Raw genomic sequence first — 16,736 nt, forward strand, 5'->3', positions numbered from 1 at the left:
ATACCCCTCGGGGGCCGACGTATGGTTAGGGTCAGCCCCTAGGAGGCCAGCAGGCCTGATCCGCCGGCTGTTTGGAGAGCGGAGGGGCGGGCCGAGGTGAGGGCGCTGGCGAGCGGCAGCATTGGTCCAAGCGTTTTGGCGTGGGGGGCCTTCGAAAGTCTCCGGGGACTCGGAGGGCCCTGCCCGTTCTCCCACCCTGAATGACCGGTGGCGCCACTAGCGGTCCGGGTAGCAGCAGGGCGGCTCGGTGAGTCCGGCGCTGGGGCTCGGGGGTCAGCAATCCCAGGCTTTGTGGCGCCAGGCCCCATCAGACGGGTCCCTCGAGGGCCGACCTAGGGTTAGGGTTAGCCCACAGGAAGCCGGCAGGCCTCATCAGCTGGTTGTGCGGCTAGCGCAGGATCTGGCCGAGGTGACGGCGCTGGTGAGCGGGAAGGTGGGCCCAAGCGTTTTAGTGCGGGAGTTCTTCGAAGGTCGCCAGGGGCTCAGAGGGCCCTGCCCCTTCTGCCTCTTTGAATGACCGGCGGCGCCCCTACTGGAGGGCCCTGCCCGTTCTCCTGCACTGAATGTCCTGCCGCGCCCCTAGCAGCCCGTGTGCTGGCGGGGCAGCAGGGTGAGTCCAGCGCTGGAGCTCGGGGGTCCCCAATCCCTGGCGTTGCGGCGCCAGGCCCCTTGGGAAGGCCCCCTTGGGTGTCGACCTAGGGTTAGGGTTACCCCCAGGAGGCCGGTAGGTCAGATCTGCCAGCTGTGCGGCGAGCAGAGGGGCAGGCTGAGATGAGGGCGCTGGCGAGCGGGAATGTGGGCCCAAGCATTTTGGCGCAAGGGGCCTTCGAAGTTCACCAGGGGCTCGGAGGGCCCTGCCCATTCTCCTGCCCTGAATGACCAACGGCACCCCTCGCGGCCCGTTTGGCAGCGGGGCAGCAGGGAGAGTCTGGCGCTGGGGCTCGGGGGTCCCCAATCCCCGCCTTTTAGGCGCCTGGGCCCTTCGGAGTTTCCCCTTGGGGACAGACCTAGGTTTAGGTTTAGCCCCCGGGAGCCCAGCAGGCCCGATTCGCCAGCTGTGCGGCAAGCGGAGGGGCAGGCCGAGATGAGGGCACTGGCGAGCTGGAACATAAGCCAAAGCGTTTTGGCGCGAGTGGCCTTCAAAGGTCGCCGGGGGCTAAGAGGGCCCTGCCCGTTCTCCCTCCCTGAATGCCCGGCGGCGCCCCTACTGGCCCAGTTGGCAGCGGGGCAGCAGAGTGAGTCCGGCGCTGGGACTCGGGGGTCCATAATCCCCAGGATTGTGGCGCCAGGTGCCATGGGAGGGGTCCCTCCTGGGCCGATCTAGGGTTAGGGTTAGCCCCCAGGAGGTCGGCAGACCCGATAGGCCAGCTTTGCGGCGAGCGGAGGCGCGGGCCGAGGCGAGGGTGCTGACAAGCAGGAGTGTGGGCGCAAGCGTTTTGATGTGGGGTGCCTTCGAAGGTCGCCCGTGGCTCAGAGGGCCCTGCCTGTTCTCACGCCCTGAATGACCGGCGGTGCAGCTAGCAGCCCGGGTGGTGGCGGGGTGGCATGGTGAGTCCGGCGCTGGGGCTCAGGTGTCAGCAATCCCAGGTGTTGTGGCGCCAGGCCCCATTAAGGGCCCCTCGGGGGCCGACCTAGGGTTGGGGTTAGCCCCCAGGAGGCCGGCAGGCCGGATCCACCAGCTGTGCGGCGAGTGGAGGGGCAGGCTGAGGTAAGGGCGCTGGCAAGCAGGAGTGTGGGCCGAAGCGTTTTATCGCGGGGGGCCTTCAAAAGTCTCTGGGTCTCAGAGGGCCCTACCTGTTCTCCCGCACTGAATGACGGGCGGCTCCCCTAGCGGCCCGGGTGGTGGCGGGGCGGCACAGTGAGTCCAGCACTGGGGCTCAGGAGTCCCCAATCCCAGGCATTGCGGATGCCAGGCCCCTTGGGATGGGCCCTTGGGGGGCCTACCTAGGGTTAGGGTTAACCCCCAGGAGGCTGGGAGGCCCGATCCGCCAGCTGTGTGGCGAGTGGAGAGGCGGGCCGAGGTGAGGGCGCTGGTGAGCGGGAGCGTGGGCCCAAGCGTTTTGGTGCGGTGGGCCTTCGAAGGACGATAGGGGCTCGGAGGGCCCTGCCCGTTCTCCTGCACTGAATGTCCTGCCGCACCCCTAGCGGCCCTTGTGGTGGCGGGGCGGCAAGGTGAGTCCGGCGCTGGTGCTCAGGGGTCCCCAATCCCCAGCGGTGCGACTCCAGGCCCCTTGGGAGCCGACCTAGGTTTAGGGTTAGCCCCAGGAGGCTGGCAGGCCCATTACGCAGGCTGTGCGGCAAGCGGAGGGGCGGGCAAGGTGAGGGCGCTGGCAAGAGGGAACATGGGCCCTAGCGTTTTAGCGTGGTAGGCCTTCGAAGGTCGCCGGGGGCTCAGACGGCCCTGCCCGTTCTCCTGCCCTGAATGACCGACGGCACCCCTCGCAGCCTGGTTGGCAGCGGGGCGGCAGGGAGAGTCTGGTGCTGGGGCTCGGGGCTCCCATCACCGGCATTGCAGCACCAGGCCCTTTGGGATGGGCCCCTAGGGGGCCTACCTAGGGTTAGGGTTAGCCCCCAGGAGGCTAGGGTGCCCGATCCGCCGGCTGTGTGGTGAGAGGAGGGGCAGGCCGAGGTAAGGGTGATGGCGAGCGGGAGCGTGGGACCTAGTGCTTTGGTGCGGGGGGCCTTCGAAGGTCGCTGGGGGCTTGGAGGGCCCTGCCCATTCTCCCGCCCTGAATGACCGGCGGTGCCCCTAGTGGCTCGGGTGGCAGCGGGGGGCATGGTGAGTCTGGCGCTGGTGCTCGGGAGTCCCCTTTCCCCGTTGTTGTGGCGCCAGGCCCCTTGGGAGGTGCCACTAGGGGGCCGACCTAGGGTTAGTGTTAGCCCCCAGAAGGCCCACAGGCCCGATCCGCCCACTGTGTGGGGAGCAGAGGGGAGGGCCGAGGTAAGGGTGCTGGCGAGCGGGAGCGTGGGCCCAAGCGTTTTGGTGCGGGGGGCCTTCGAATGTTGCAGGTGGCTCGAAGGTCCCTGTCCGTTCTCCCTCCCTGAATGACCAAGGGCGCCCGTAGCGGCCCAGGTGGCGGTAGGGCAGGAGGGTGAGTCCGGCGCTGGGGCTCGGGAGTCCCCAATCCCCGGTGTTGTGGTAATAGGAACCTGGGATGGGCCCCTCAGGTGCCCACCAACGCTTAGGGTAACACCCAGGAGGCCGGCAGTCCCGATCCACCGGCCCTGCAGCGAGCGGAGGGGTGGACCGAGGTGAGGGCCCAGGCGAGCGGGAGCACGGGCCAAAGCGTTTTGGCGCGGGGGGCCTTCGAAGGTCACCAGGGACTCAGAGGGATCTGCCCGTTCTCCCACCCTGAATGACCAACAGTGCTCCTAGCGACCCAGGTGGCGGCGGGGCGAGACTGTGAGTCCGGGCTGGGCCTCGGGGGTCCCCAATCCCAGGCATTGCGGTGCCAGACCCCTTCAGAGGGGCCCCTCAGGGAACAACATAGGGTTATGGGTAGCCCCCAGGATGAGGTCAGGCCTCATCCGCTGGCTCTGTGGCGAGCGGAGGGGCAGGCCGAGGTGAGGGCGCTGAGGAGCGGGAGCGTGGGCTCAAGCATTTGCATGGGGGGGCCTTTGAAGGTCGCCACGGGCTCGGAAGGCCCTGCCCATTCTCCCGCGCTGAATGACCAGCGGCACCTCTAGCGGCCCAGGTGGCGGCGGGGTGGCAGGGCAACTCCGGCGCTGGGGCTCGGGGTCCCTAATACCCAGCGTTGTGGCGCCAGGCCCCTTGGGATGGGCCTCTTGGGGGCCGACCTCCGGTTAGGGTTAGCCCCCAGGAGGCTGGCAGGCTCATTCCGCCCATGTGCAGGTGGGGTAGGTGAGGTAGCTGGAGAGCGGGAGCGTGGGCCAGAGCATTTTGGCTTTGGCTTGGGGTGCCTTCGAAGGTCGCAGGTTGCTCGGAGGGTCCTGCCCGTTCTGTCGCCCTGAAGGACTGGTGACGCCCTTAGCGCCCCATGTGGAGGCGGAACGGCAGGGAGCGTCTGGTGCTGGGACTTGGGGGTCCCGAATCCCTGGCATGTGGCGCCAGGCCATGTGGGGGGGGCCCCTCGGGGGCAACCTAGGGATAGAGTTAGCCCCCAGGAAGCCAGCAGGCCTGATCCGCCAGCTCTGCAGCGAGCGGAGGGATGGGCCGAGGTTAGGGCACTGGCGAGCAGGAGCGTGGGAGCCAGAGTTTTTGCGCGGGGGGCCTTCGAGGTCGCAGGGGGATTGGAGGGCCCTGCCCGTTCTCCCTTCCTGAATGACTGGCAACACCCCTAGCACCCTGGGTGCTTGCGGGGTGGCAGAGTGAGTCCAGCACTGGGGTTCGGGGGTCCCAAATCCCCGGCATTGTAGTGCCAGGCTCCTTGGGAGGGGCCCCTCGGGGGCCGACCTAGGGTAAGTGTTAGCCCCCAGGAGTCCGGCAGGCCCATTCCGCTAGCTCTGCGGCAGGCGGAGGGGCAACCCGAGGTGAGGGCGCTGGTGAGAGGGAATGTGGGCCCAAACGTTTTGGCGCGGGGGGCCTTCGAAGGTCGCCGGGGGCTTGGAGGGCCCTGCCAGTTCTCTCGCCCTGAAAGACTGGCGGCGCCCCAGCAGCCCAGGTTGCTGCGGGGCGGCAGGGTGACTCCGGTGCTGGGCTCAGGGGTCCCCAATCCCCGGCGTTGTGGCGCCAGGCCCCTTGGGAGGGGCCCCTTGTGGGCCGACCTAGGGTTAGTGTTAGTCCCCAGGAGGCCGGCAAGCCCAGCGCTAAGTGGTTCTGGCAATGTAACAAAAATGCCATACACTTATCTGTAAGAAATAACAGTGTACAGGAACCCTCTTAGCCCTAATATCATCATTTGTGAATATGGAAGCCAGCCCCAAGGTGGTCCTGGAAGTCTGACGAAAGCGCTAAGCACTTATCTCTGAATCACCACACTATACAGGGAAAGACCAATGTACATCATCTTTCAGGAGTAGGAAGCATTAATGAAAAGGTCTGGAATTTCGAGGACTCTGACCCATCCTTATTGGTAATAAACCACCGTGTACAGGAAAACACCTTCAACTCTCATCAGCCTCCTCAATCCTGATTCCGATTCAACTTTGGGTGTGTAGGACTAGGGAAATGTCCACATCTTATTGCTAAGAAAGAACGATGTCAGGGTAATGCCCTTCAAGTCACCTCAGCCTTCCTGAAGACGGAAGCAGGAATCAAGGTGGTTATGTTACCATGAGGTAAGGAAGATGAGCATATAAGTGAGAAACAACAGTGGGCAGGACCTCTCTTCCAACGAACAGTATCTTTGCTTAATGTTGAATCCCTATGGTAAGTGGTTGTGGGCATTTGTGAGGTCAAAATCTTGAGTGTTTTGTAAAATCTCTTGGCCATTCACAGATGAGACTAAGGTAGTTGGGGACTCCTAGGCAGTGATTTGTCCACTGTCGAAAATATGAAAAGATAAAAGAGACAGATGAGGTCTCCTCAGGCATTGTCCTTTATCCTCATCCTCCGTGAGGATGGCCATCTCTGGACAGCTCAGTGGCAGGGTCTCGTTCACAGTGGGGGCATCTGTTCCTCACAGACATCAGGCAGGGAAATGGATTTGGTTCTCTGTGCCAGCCCAGACACAGCTGAGTGTCACAGCACCCTCTCGTGGGCTCATAAGAGTTTCACTGTCACCAGGCAGGTCATTGTAGTTGATAAACCACTGTGAGAGATTGCAATTGCCTTCATCTGCAACCTCCTAGAGGCAAATGCAGATCTCTGGTACCATGTGAAGTCATGTGAAGGCATCGTGAGAAAGTGTCCTTTTGCTTAAGAAAAACATGGCTGGGGCTCCTGGCTGGCTCAGCCAGTTAAGCATGTGCCTTTGGCTCAGGTTATGATCCCAGGCTTCTGGGATCGAGACCGGGCTCCCTGCTCAGCAGGAAAGGAGGTAGGGAAATCGCTTAGAACCCACAGAGAATGTGAATAAAGGGGAGTGAAATGGAACTTGGTCTGTGATTTGCTTTAGGGATTGGAAGTTAGTTTTTTCTCAATTGTGATTGTTCTTGAAACAGAAAAGCTGTATTGTTTTTTTTTTACCTTTAATTTTTTTTCTAATAATAATTTTTTATTATGATATGTTAATCACTATACAGTATTTCCTTAGTTTTTGATGTAGTGTTCCGTGATTCATTATTTGCATAAAACACCCAGTGCTCCATGCAATATGTACCTTCCTTAATACCCATCACTGGCCCATCCCAATACCCCACCCCTCTCCCCTCTGAAGCCCTCAGTTTGTTTCCCAGAGTCCATAGTCTCTCGTGGTTCTTTCCCCCTTCTGTTTAGGGTCCACTGTTTAAAGGGACAGACAGTGGAAGTTCACCAAATATAAGATCGAAATTTCATTGTTCATTATACATGCCACCAAGTAGTTCCCAGACATTTCATTCTACTGTAGTAATTCATTATACCTGTGCAAGTGCACGTGGAAGACAATTGATGCATGTATAGTGGTAATAAAACATGCCCCTCAGTAGTAGAATAATAGAGGATGCATATGTGTAAAATTATTCGACTACAGCTTCCATGCTTTCCCTTTGGTTCCTTATTATCTATGAAATTGGACAATTTTTGTTCTCTAGGCTTAAAACTCATTGTCAGTATTCAGAGTTTTTCAATGCTGATCTTCTCCTGTATAAGTTACCAAAACCCTAAAATATGTATGAACTTTAAAAAACGCTATATTGAAAATGACAACAGGGAAGTTCCATTTTGTGAATATTGTGTCAATGGATCTCTATTTTGACATCAGTGTTCATTAGAAATGATGACATTTCATGTGAGTATAAATATCAATGTGAAAAAGAAAAGGTAGGACGAACCTTGAATGTTTAAGTAATTGGTGAAATGACAGGTGTGTGTGTGTGTGTGTGTGTGTGTGTGTGTGTGTGTGTGTGTGTGTTTAATTGATTTTCAGTGAATGGTTCAGCTTCTTGTAGGGCCTCCTAGAGAGCCCAGGTGAACCTTTCAATGAGTTGGTATCTGTTTTCAGAACATGGGAATCTCTTAGTCCAATAGTCAATCCGGCAAGCTTTGAGGTCTTGAAGAGTTTCAGTCCTCAGCGATGGTGTTGCAGACCCTTGTGAGCAAACCCTAGGGTATGCTTAGAGCCCTCATTAGCTGGTACCAACGTGTGACGATTTCAGAGAGCATTTCCCAAAGAAGTACCTCTTGAGTCTCTGTCCTTGTCAGTTCCCTACACTTCCTTACACTAGTTATGTGATCAGTGTGTTTCAGGATAATCCCCACATGTGATTTTTGCTATTTCCTACTAGTCCTATCTGTTTCTCATCTTCTTCTTTTATGGTAGGGGTTGGGAAGCAACCTGTGTGGTGTAGGAAGGGGTGTGGTAGTTGTCTGCCTTCAGAGGACCGAATGATGCCTAGAAATTGTACTGTAGTTTGAGGTCAATTGTCCATCCTCTGAGTGTCAGGAATTCCATCACTCTACTTTGATGCTAGTCTGTTCTTCAAGCTGTCCTCAGAAATAAGGATGTCATTCATCTAGGGAATACTGGTTTGTGTGTATGTTTTCATTTTAGGAAAAGCCTTGCTGTTCCTGAAAATAATACTGTAGAGCACCCTTTCCTGTTCTTATTGGCCATCAGTCAATCTTTTTTGAAGTATTCATTTATAAATAGACTTTCTATGGTTGATGAGCAGGAATTCTTTATTGACAAGTCTTTGTCAGTGTGTGTATTGCAAATCTTTACTTCCCAGTCTGTGGTTCACTTTTTCATTTTCTTATGGTCATAAGATAAGGAGAAATGTCACATTTTTATGAAGTCCCACTGAATTCTTCTCAATGGTTAGTGCACCCTATGTCCTACCCCAAGATTGACAGGTTCTACCTTTTCTTTCAGAAATTGTCCAATGGGAAGCACAATCCATCTCAAATTTATAAATTGCATTTTTAATTCTAATAGGGTATTTATAGACTGTTTTGGATTTTCTATGTACACAATCGTATTATCTGTGAATAGTCACAATTATCCCCTCAATTCTTATACTTTTTGTTTCTCTTGCCTTCTAACACTGGTAGTATTCTCTGATGCAACGTTGAATAGAGCAGCATTGTTTGAAGATTTTAATATACCTTTCTCAATATCTGAAAGAAAAAGCAGACAAAACATTGGTAACAAATGTGACCTAATTGACATATAGGGAACATTCCATAATAAGTGCAGAATACATTATTTTCAAGTGGTCATAGACTCTTTACCCAAATAGATGATAGGTGGGGCCACGAATCAAGTCTACAAATGTTAAACCCTGAAATTAACTAGATTCTATTCTTAGACCACAGGGGAATTGAGCCACAGTCATAGCGAAAAGAAAACCAGGAAGTCCTTCAATGTTTAAAAATTAAATGGAACTTTGCTACATATCCTAAAGGTCAGAGAAGGAATCTCAATGGAAATACTGAACCTTTTCTACATGAGGGCTCACACACAATGGCACTTTCTTTGTGAAGAGCATTATAATAACCTAGACAGGAGTTGAGCCTTAAGTCAGAGTTCTGCCTGCCCCAGCCACACCTGGCAGCCTTGGCCTGTGGTCCCCCTCAGCTGTCCTATCTGGTGGCCCTGAGCTAAGGGGGTCAACATGGCCATATGGAAATGGGAAGCTCCCCACTCATAGTGATGGCAGTGCCCCCTCCCCAGCTGCCCTATCTGGTTGCTCTGAGCTAAGGGGGTCAACATGGCCATATGGAAATTAGAAGCTCTCCACTCTTAGTGATGACGTCGCTATCGTATCGTCCTCACCAGTCCAACAACATGATTTCTGAGTGAAATATGACACAAGAGCGAATTTCTTGGCCTTCCTTCAGGTTTGAAAAACATCTGGTGAGTCATCGATTAGGAATATGGATTCAACATGTGTTCTTTCTTCTGGAAAAGAAATAGACCCAATAGCAATTATGGCTTCCTGAGCACCTGTTCCTGAGAGACATCATACTGGCTCTTTGTAGCATTCTGCCTCTTAAACTTCTCAACTAGGGTGTAGATATTTTTAGGCACATGTTCAGGTGGTTAGACAGGGACTCAGATGATATGAGTCACAGAGGATTTTAGTGTCAGAAACCTAAGTGGGATCCCCAAATTGACTCCAAATCCCTTGTTGTTCCATACAGGGTACTATTTCCCTCTTATCTCTGGTCTTCTCGATCTGGAAAAATATCAAGTATCAGGATTTTCTTGTCATGTGGACAACTGGAACGAATTCAGTGGGCCTTTTCACCTCTGCCAATGGTGATCATTAAGATCATTATCTCAGTGGAGGACCTCTGGGTAAGATACTCAAAGATCCTTAGGAATACAGACAGTATAATATTTTCCTGGTATTAAAGTTACTGAAACCAACTATCTTTTTTAGTCGATTCAGGCTCTGGTATGTTCAGAGGGTGCTGTAAAACAGGTCTGAAATAGTATTTAAAAACACTCAGCTCAGCCTCTTCTACAACGTGAGCCAATGCTTATAAACATGGCTAAAATATTCCCTTACCTACGATGACTTCCCAGCCATCGTAGTGTTTATATGTTATGACTGTGACTTACATTAGTCAACATTTGCAGAGAAAGAACTTAGTGCATCCAGGGAGCACTTCATGTTGAAATTAGTTTGTGACAATGAGCTACTGTGTTTTATTCTGCAGTCCAAGGGAATGGTGCCAGACATCTCTAAGGTGTCTAGCAGTTCTACAATTCTGATTTTAAGTGGTCTGTGTGCTTCAGAGATTTGGGCAGGAGAAGGGCAGGAGTTCAGAGACTGTGAACACTTCTGTCACCTGTGCTGACCATGGAGCAGGCCGCCTTCTGTGGACATCATTTTGATTTCTTGGTACTCTTGGGAAAGGTGCTTTTGTCTCACATTCCTCCATTTAGGAGTAATTATAATGATAAAAGTAATTTTTATTTTATATCATCTTTGGGCCCTGATCCTGGGCTCCCAGGGAAGCTATACTTTAACATTGTACCTGGCTCAAAATGACTGGGCAAAACCTCAGTGCATGGGCCCTATTTCTGCCCCAAGCACATGTTGTACATCTGCTTCGAGAAGAAAACAATAACCAAAAATGCCAACATAAAGATAAGAAAAAATAAAGACCCTCTTTGGCTCCCATAAGATTAAAGTCATACTGACATATACATACTGAAAATGCATGAAAACATTGCATTTCCTAAAGCCCAACTCTTGGAGGGTCTGAGAGTCACTGACCTTGCCCAGAACCAGGCACACCCCAGCAGGGAGGGCTGGTGCAGAAAGGGAAGGGGCAGGTCTTTGAGGGTGGTCTGCAGCTAGAGGGGTCCCTGGAAGGGGCCAGGTGTGTGTGGGGGCCCCAGCCCACGAGCCCACCCATGCCTGTGCCTGGTGTTGAGTAGAGGAGGCTCCTCTTGGGCCCCCTGTACTTTCAGGGTTCCAGGGGCTTGAGGGCAGGTTGCCCAGCATTCAAGGAGCTCAGGCACCACCCTCCCAGACCATTCACCACTTGGGGGTGTAGCTCCATCACCCTGGGCGGTCCCAGATTTGCAGTGGGTTGCAGTCCTGGGGCAGAAGAAGGGGCACTGAGAGAGAGAGAGTTTCCCTGTGGAGATCCCTGCTGGTGAGTGAGCAGCTTGCACTGGGGTGATGGTCCGGGGGTAGGGTGCGCCCCAGGTGGGAGGCAGGGTTCTGGAAGGGCACGAGGAGAGGGTTCATTGTGGGGACTCAGATGAGTTTTCTTTTTCCCTTTAAAGTCTGTTCTGTCCCATGTCCTCAACTGGCCTTATTCTCCATACCCGTGAACTCCAGGGTGCCCGCTCCCCTGAGCTTTGGTGGGATTGGTTGCAGAATTTCAGGGTTTCCCCTGTTCCCCTGGAAGAGTGCGGGAAAGGACCTCACATAATCCCCACCTTCAGTTCTCTGACACAGCGCAGGTGATGCCCCTTGAGCAGTACCCCGAGTTCAGCAGGGTGTGCCCTGGTCCCACAGGCACAGGTGTGGCAGTAGCAAGCCCCAGAGCCATCCCCCAACTTCAGCATTATGCCCCCTGTGCCCCCGGGTTAGTGGTAATTGGCTATTAGAATCATGCAGGAATATCCTCCAGGTGGGGGCCTGGAGGCGTGCGTAAACCAGACCCCACTCTAGTTGCATTGGGAATAGACGAATTGACGGTTTCTTTAGAAGAGTAAGTCTGCTTTCCAGACAAGGTAAGGTCATTGGTCTATTGAGAATGAAGATAATTACTGCTAAACAACAAGTATGTGTTGCCCCTTCGCCCAGAAACCGAAGCAGGTGTGCAGGCTTTAGGTCAGAGGTGCCTTCTTCTCCCCAGCTGACAGCACTTCTCTGCTCTGGCTCCAAGACACCCGAGGTTTTGAACGTTAGCATCGGAGTCAGCGAGGCAGCTTGTCACAGGACGCCAGTGTTCAGAGAAAGCACAGGTATGTTTGGCAAAATGTCCTATCTATGTCAGGGCTGGAGGTAAAACCTCTCATTATCCCAAAACCTCCTGGGCTTTTCTCTTTTCTCTAGTTGAGCCACAAAGTAAAATTGAAGTAGCTGTCAGCATTCTGGGTTTGGTGCAAGAATTACTTAGTTTCCCTGCAGGTAGAACTTTGCAGGGGATCACAATTTCTCTGTCCATTTATTGCTTACAGATGTATTTTGACCATCTGTTTCCTAGGAACCCTCTTTTATTAGAAAGGGAAGGTGAGATTCACTCTGTGCCTGTTTGTAACATCTAATTTGTTCCTTCATCTAACACTGTTTATTCAATTATGCCTTAGATATGTTTGAGTGGCCAGCACCTAGAGTTAGGTGGCTTTTTTTCATCTGATACAGACTTGGATGATGTCATTTCACAAAGGTGATGTTTCATCATTGATTAGTTTATTCATCAGAAGAGTTAAAATTAGGGTGGAGGGAAAATTGAAAATTATCCAAAGCGGCCTGTTCCTGTTAAAAGTTGAGCTTGACTTTCTAGTTTTACTAAATGTATTATCTCGATATTTTGAGGTGCCATATTCTCTCTGTAGTTTCTTTTGTGGTGGAGTCAGAAGGAGAGTCTGGGAATTCTTTTGGATAGTGGCATGCTGGTGGCTTCAAGGGGCTTGGCGTCAGGAGCCTTAGGGTGAAGTCTGCAACTGCTTGCCTGACCCTGGGTGCATCTCACAGAGGTTTTGTTTCCTCTTATTAAATTGCCGGCAGATAATGTTCTGATTAAAGGGGAACCCTCCCATCCTGTTGGTGGCAATGCAAAGTGGTGCAGCCAGTCTAGGAAACAGTGTGGGGATTCCTTAAAAAGTTAAACATTGAACAACCCCATGATCCAGCAATTGCTCTCCTAGGTATTTACCCAAAGGATTAAAAAATGCGGATTCAAAGGGGGTCCATGCACCATGATGTTTATAGCAGCAATGTCCACAGTAGCCAAACTATGGAGAGAATCCCAAAGTCCATGCACTGATGAATGGATAAAGCAGATGTGCGATACCTATATATAATGGAATATGACCCAGGTTCAAAAAGAATGAAATCTTACCATTTTCAAGGATGTGGATGGACCTAGAGTGTATTAAGCTAAGCAAAATCAGTGAGGAAAGACAAATATCCTATCCTCTCACGCTTGTGGAATTTCAGAAAGAAAACAGATGAACAGAGTTGAGGGGTGATGAGAAAGGCAAACAAGTAAATAGACTCAACTGAGGAGAAAAAACTGAGTGTTGCTGCAGGACAGGGGCGTGGGGGGAAGAGTTAAACGGGTGAGGGGTATTAAGGAGGGTACTTGTGATGAGCACCGGGTACTGTATGCAGGTGAGGAATCACTAAATCCTACCCCTGAAGTGAATATTCCATGGCATGTGAACTAACTGGAATTTAAGTAAAAGAAGAAAGGAAAAAGTGTTCTGCTTCATGAAGAGTGAGGTAAAATTGTAGTGATTTGTGCTCTACTATTCTATAGATGAGAGTTGTAAAACACCCTGTTGTAAGATACACTAGTTTCTTATCACATAAAGAGTCCTCAGAAAACTGCAATGAAAGATTCAGGTCTCAGAGCATGTTCATGTTCCACTGATATGTTACAGTTTGCACAGGTAGGAAAGAAGGTGGAGAGAGAGGCAACAGAAGGGGAAAGTAGGTATGAACCTTTCATTAGTTAGCGTTATAGCTTTCTCATGAAAGCCTTGCGCCAGTGTGATTTTGAAAGAAGAGGGCGAATCCGGGAGCTTTGCAGGAGACGGGGGAGTTCCAGGACTGGGTAAACTGACAGGGGTCCCACAGGAGAGCTGAATGCATTCTGCAGCAGGGTGTGGACAGGGCGGGCTCCAAGGGTGGCTGTGGGTCTCCTGGGTGAGAGTTGTGACAGGTGAGGGCTGTGTGCAAGTTCCTGGCTGAGGACAAGTGAGGCACAGGCGGAGAGCTGGCAGAGAACCTTCTTCTGGGCTACCAGCCTCACCCAACACACAGAGCCTCATCTTCTGTCCCTGTCACACCAATTCAGATTTCTCAGAAGGTGAGTGAGAACACATCAAGAGCATTCAAAACAGAAGGGAAAGCATGTGCAATGGCTCTGGGGCAGGAGAATTCCAGGTATGTCCAGGAACAGCAAGAAGGCCCTGTGGCCACAGGAGACAGCGTAGGACATGACCTCAGAGAGGTGAAAGAAAGCCATTCCAGGGGTATAACCCCATGAGACCCTGTATCACTGGGCCATCCTGGCTACAGTGTTGAGAACAGATGACAGAGGGTTGAAGACGGTAAGGCACGTCAATGACGAAGCTTTTCCAGGAACTCAGGCACTGTGGACCAGACAGGTGGCCTTGGGTGGAGTGGTTAGACCTATTCTGGGTCCATTTTGAAGATGGAGCACACAGGATTTGCTGATGGGTTAGCTATTAGGAGCAGGAGAACGGAGGAGTTGGGGTAACTCCCAGCTGTTGTGGGTTGTCCTGATCGAGGTGAAGGAGAGGGTTTCTCGTGGGGTAGGAGGTAGTCCGTGTTCCGCATGCTGAGGAAGGTGCCTTTCCCGGTGGATATGCTGAGATTTGTGTCTGGGAGAAACTTTCACATCTCCTCCCTCAGAAATGCTCAAGTACAAGTATCCCCCACTTTTTGAACGTTCACAGTAAGACACTGGGCTTTCTTAAAAGAACTATATTATTACGCATCTTCAGTAAGAGGAAGAGACCTGAAGAGGATTTCCCTCTTATGAAAAAAGGTGAACAGTGAGAATCGCGTTCAGCATGTGTTTTGGGAAGAAGCACAACAGAGGCAGCGTGCACCCCCAACCAGCTCCTTCCTCTGGGAACTGCTCTCCGCATCCAGCCAAGAGCACTTTGAATGGTGTCTGTGAGCCTCTGCTGTGCTTTATCTTCATTTATGCTGGGCCTCCCTTAGAAACATGTGTGCTGAGGCCTAAGAAAAGCCAAAGAGAAGGAATTTTGGAGTCTGAGGACACTGTCTAATTATTCCGTGTAAATTAATGGCCATTCCTTCTTGACACCATTTCTGCTGTGCAAGGTTTCTCAGAAGCCCTGTACTTTCAAAGGGCAGGGAAAACTATACCGCATGCTGCAGCGTTAGTTTTAGTCTCCATGCTGGACAGAACATTTCATGACTGTCGGATTTTCTCACTCAAACATTGAGACTTTGACCACCTTCAACCGTTTCTACCACCCCATCCCCGAATCTGGCACCTACCAATCTGCTCTCAGTTTCTATGCATTCAGTATTTGTTTATTCCTCGTGGAATGTACATGAGAGCATCTGGTAGTGGTCTTTCTGTGTCTGAGTTACTTGGCATAAGGCCCCCAAGGTCTGTGTTTCCATGTCTGTTTCTTTTGAATAAATCTGCAGTGACCGTGGGAGTGCATCTGTCTTTTTGAGGCAGTATTTTTGTGTTCTGCGAATCAATACTCAGTAGAGCCATTACTGGGTCATGTTGTAGTTGCTTTTATTTTTTCAGGAACCTCCATACCATTTGTCACAGTGGCTGCACCAATTTCCATTCCCACCAACAGTGCACAGAGTCTCCTAGTCTGCACACCCTTGACCCCACCTGGTGTCTGTCTCTGGGACAATAGGTGTTCCAACAGTTGTGAGGGAATAGCCAATTGTGGGTTTGACTGATGTTTCCCTGACGATATTTAGTGATGTGGAACAACTTTTTCTGTCTGTTGGCCCCTGTGTGCCATCTTTGGAAAGTATCTATTCACATATTCCCCACATTTTTTATACAGTTTTTTTGGGGGGGTTTTGATTTGTATGAGTGTTGTGTGTATTTTGGATATTAGCCTCTTCTCACACATATGATTCGCAGATATGTTTTTTCTTATTGGGTCTGTGGCCTTGTAAGTTTTTGCTGGTTATTTTTTCCATGTGGAAGATTTCAGTTTGAAGTTGTTCCACTTGTTTATTTTTGCTTTTGTTGCCTTTGCATTTGGTGTCCGATCTGAAGACTTTTTGCCAAAACTAATGTCGAGAGACTTAGTACCTGTGTCTTCTTGGAGGTTTATGGATTCAGTTCTTACGTTCATATCATTCATCCAGTAAAAATTTTGTGTGTGGTGTAAGAAAGTGACCCAGTTATATTCTTCTGCATTTAGTGTCCAGTTTGCCTGTTACTGCTCACTGAAGAGACAGTCCTTCCCTCATGGCATATATTCTGCTGCTGTGTCGTAAGTTAGGATCATCTACGTGTGGGTAAGTTTCTGAGCTTTCTGTTCTGTTCCACTGACCTGGTGTCTGTGTTTATGCCAGTACCATCCTGTTTTGATGACAACAGCTTTGTAATCTAGCTTGAAATCCAGGAGTGTGTTGACTGCACCTTTCTTTCTCCAGGTTGCTTTGGGTATTTGGGGTCTTTTGTGATTCCATACAAGTTTGAGGACTGTTTTCTATTTGCTCGAATAATGCCACTGGAATTCAGATAGGCATTTCATCACATCTGTCAATTGCTTTGGGTACGATGGACATGTTCACATAATTAACTCTTCCATTTAAGGAGCATGGCATAAGCTTCCATTTGCTTGTGTTGCCTTCCAAATCTTTGACCCATACATTCTGCCCCCCTCGACACACATGCTTTTCATTTCTTTTCTGCCATGTGTTGAGTGTACTATGTCTTTCTCATTCTTGGTTAGTTTCATTCCTAGATTTTTTTGATGCAATTGTAAATGGCATTGCTTTTTTAATTTCTCTTTGCGAAAGTGTGTCATCAGTATACAGAAATGCAAGAAGTTGGGTCATCTGGGTGGCCCCATAGGTGAAGCGTCTGCCTTCAGCTCAGGTCATGATCCCAGAGTTCTGGGATCGAGCCCCGTGTTTGGCTCCCTGCTTAGCAAGAGTCTGCTTCTCCCTCTTTCTCATACTCCCCCTGCTCGTGCTTTTTCTCTTCCTGTCAAATAAATAAATAAAATTTGAAAATAAATAAAGACAACAGGTCTCTGTATATTGACTTTATATCCTGCAGCTTTATGAATTTGTTTATTCTAACAGTTGTGTTTTGTTTTTTTGTTGTTGTTGTTTTTTTTTTTTTTTTTGTGGAATCATTTGGGATTTCATGTCATTTGCAAATAGTGACAGTTTTCCAGTACGGATTTCATATCTTTCTTTTTTTAAAATGATGTCACCCTACAGTACTTCATTTGTTTTTGATGTAGTGTTCCATGATTCATTGTTTGCATATAACACCTAGTGCTCAT

This window comes from Ursus americanus, chromosome 9 (assembly GCF_024610735.1).
Source record: "Ursus americanus isolate L20-20 chromosome 9, mUrsAme1.1.p, whole genome shotgun sequence".
NCBI classification, from domain to species: Eukaryota; Metazoa; Chordata; class Mammalia; order Carnivora; family Ursidae; genus Ursus; species Ursus americanus.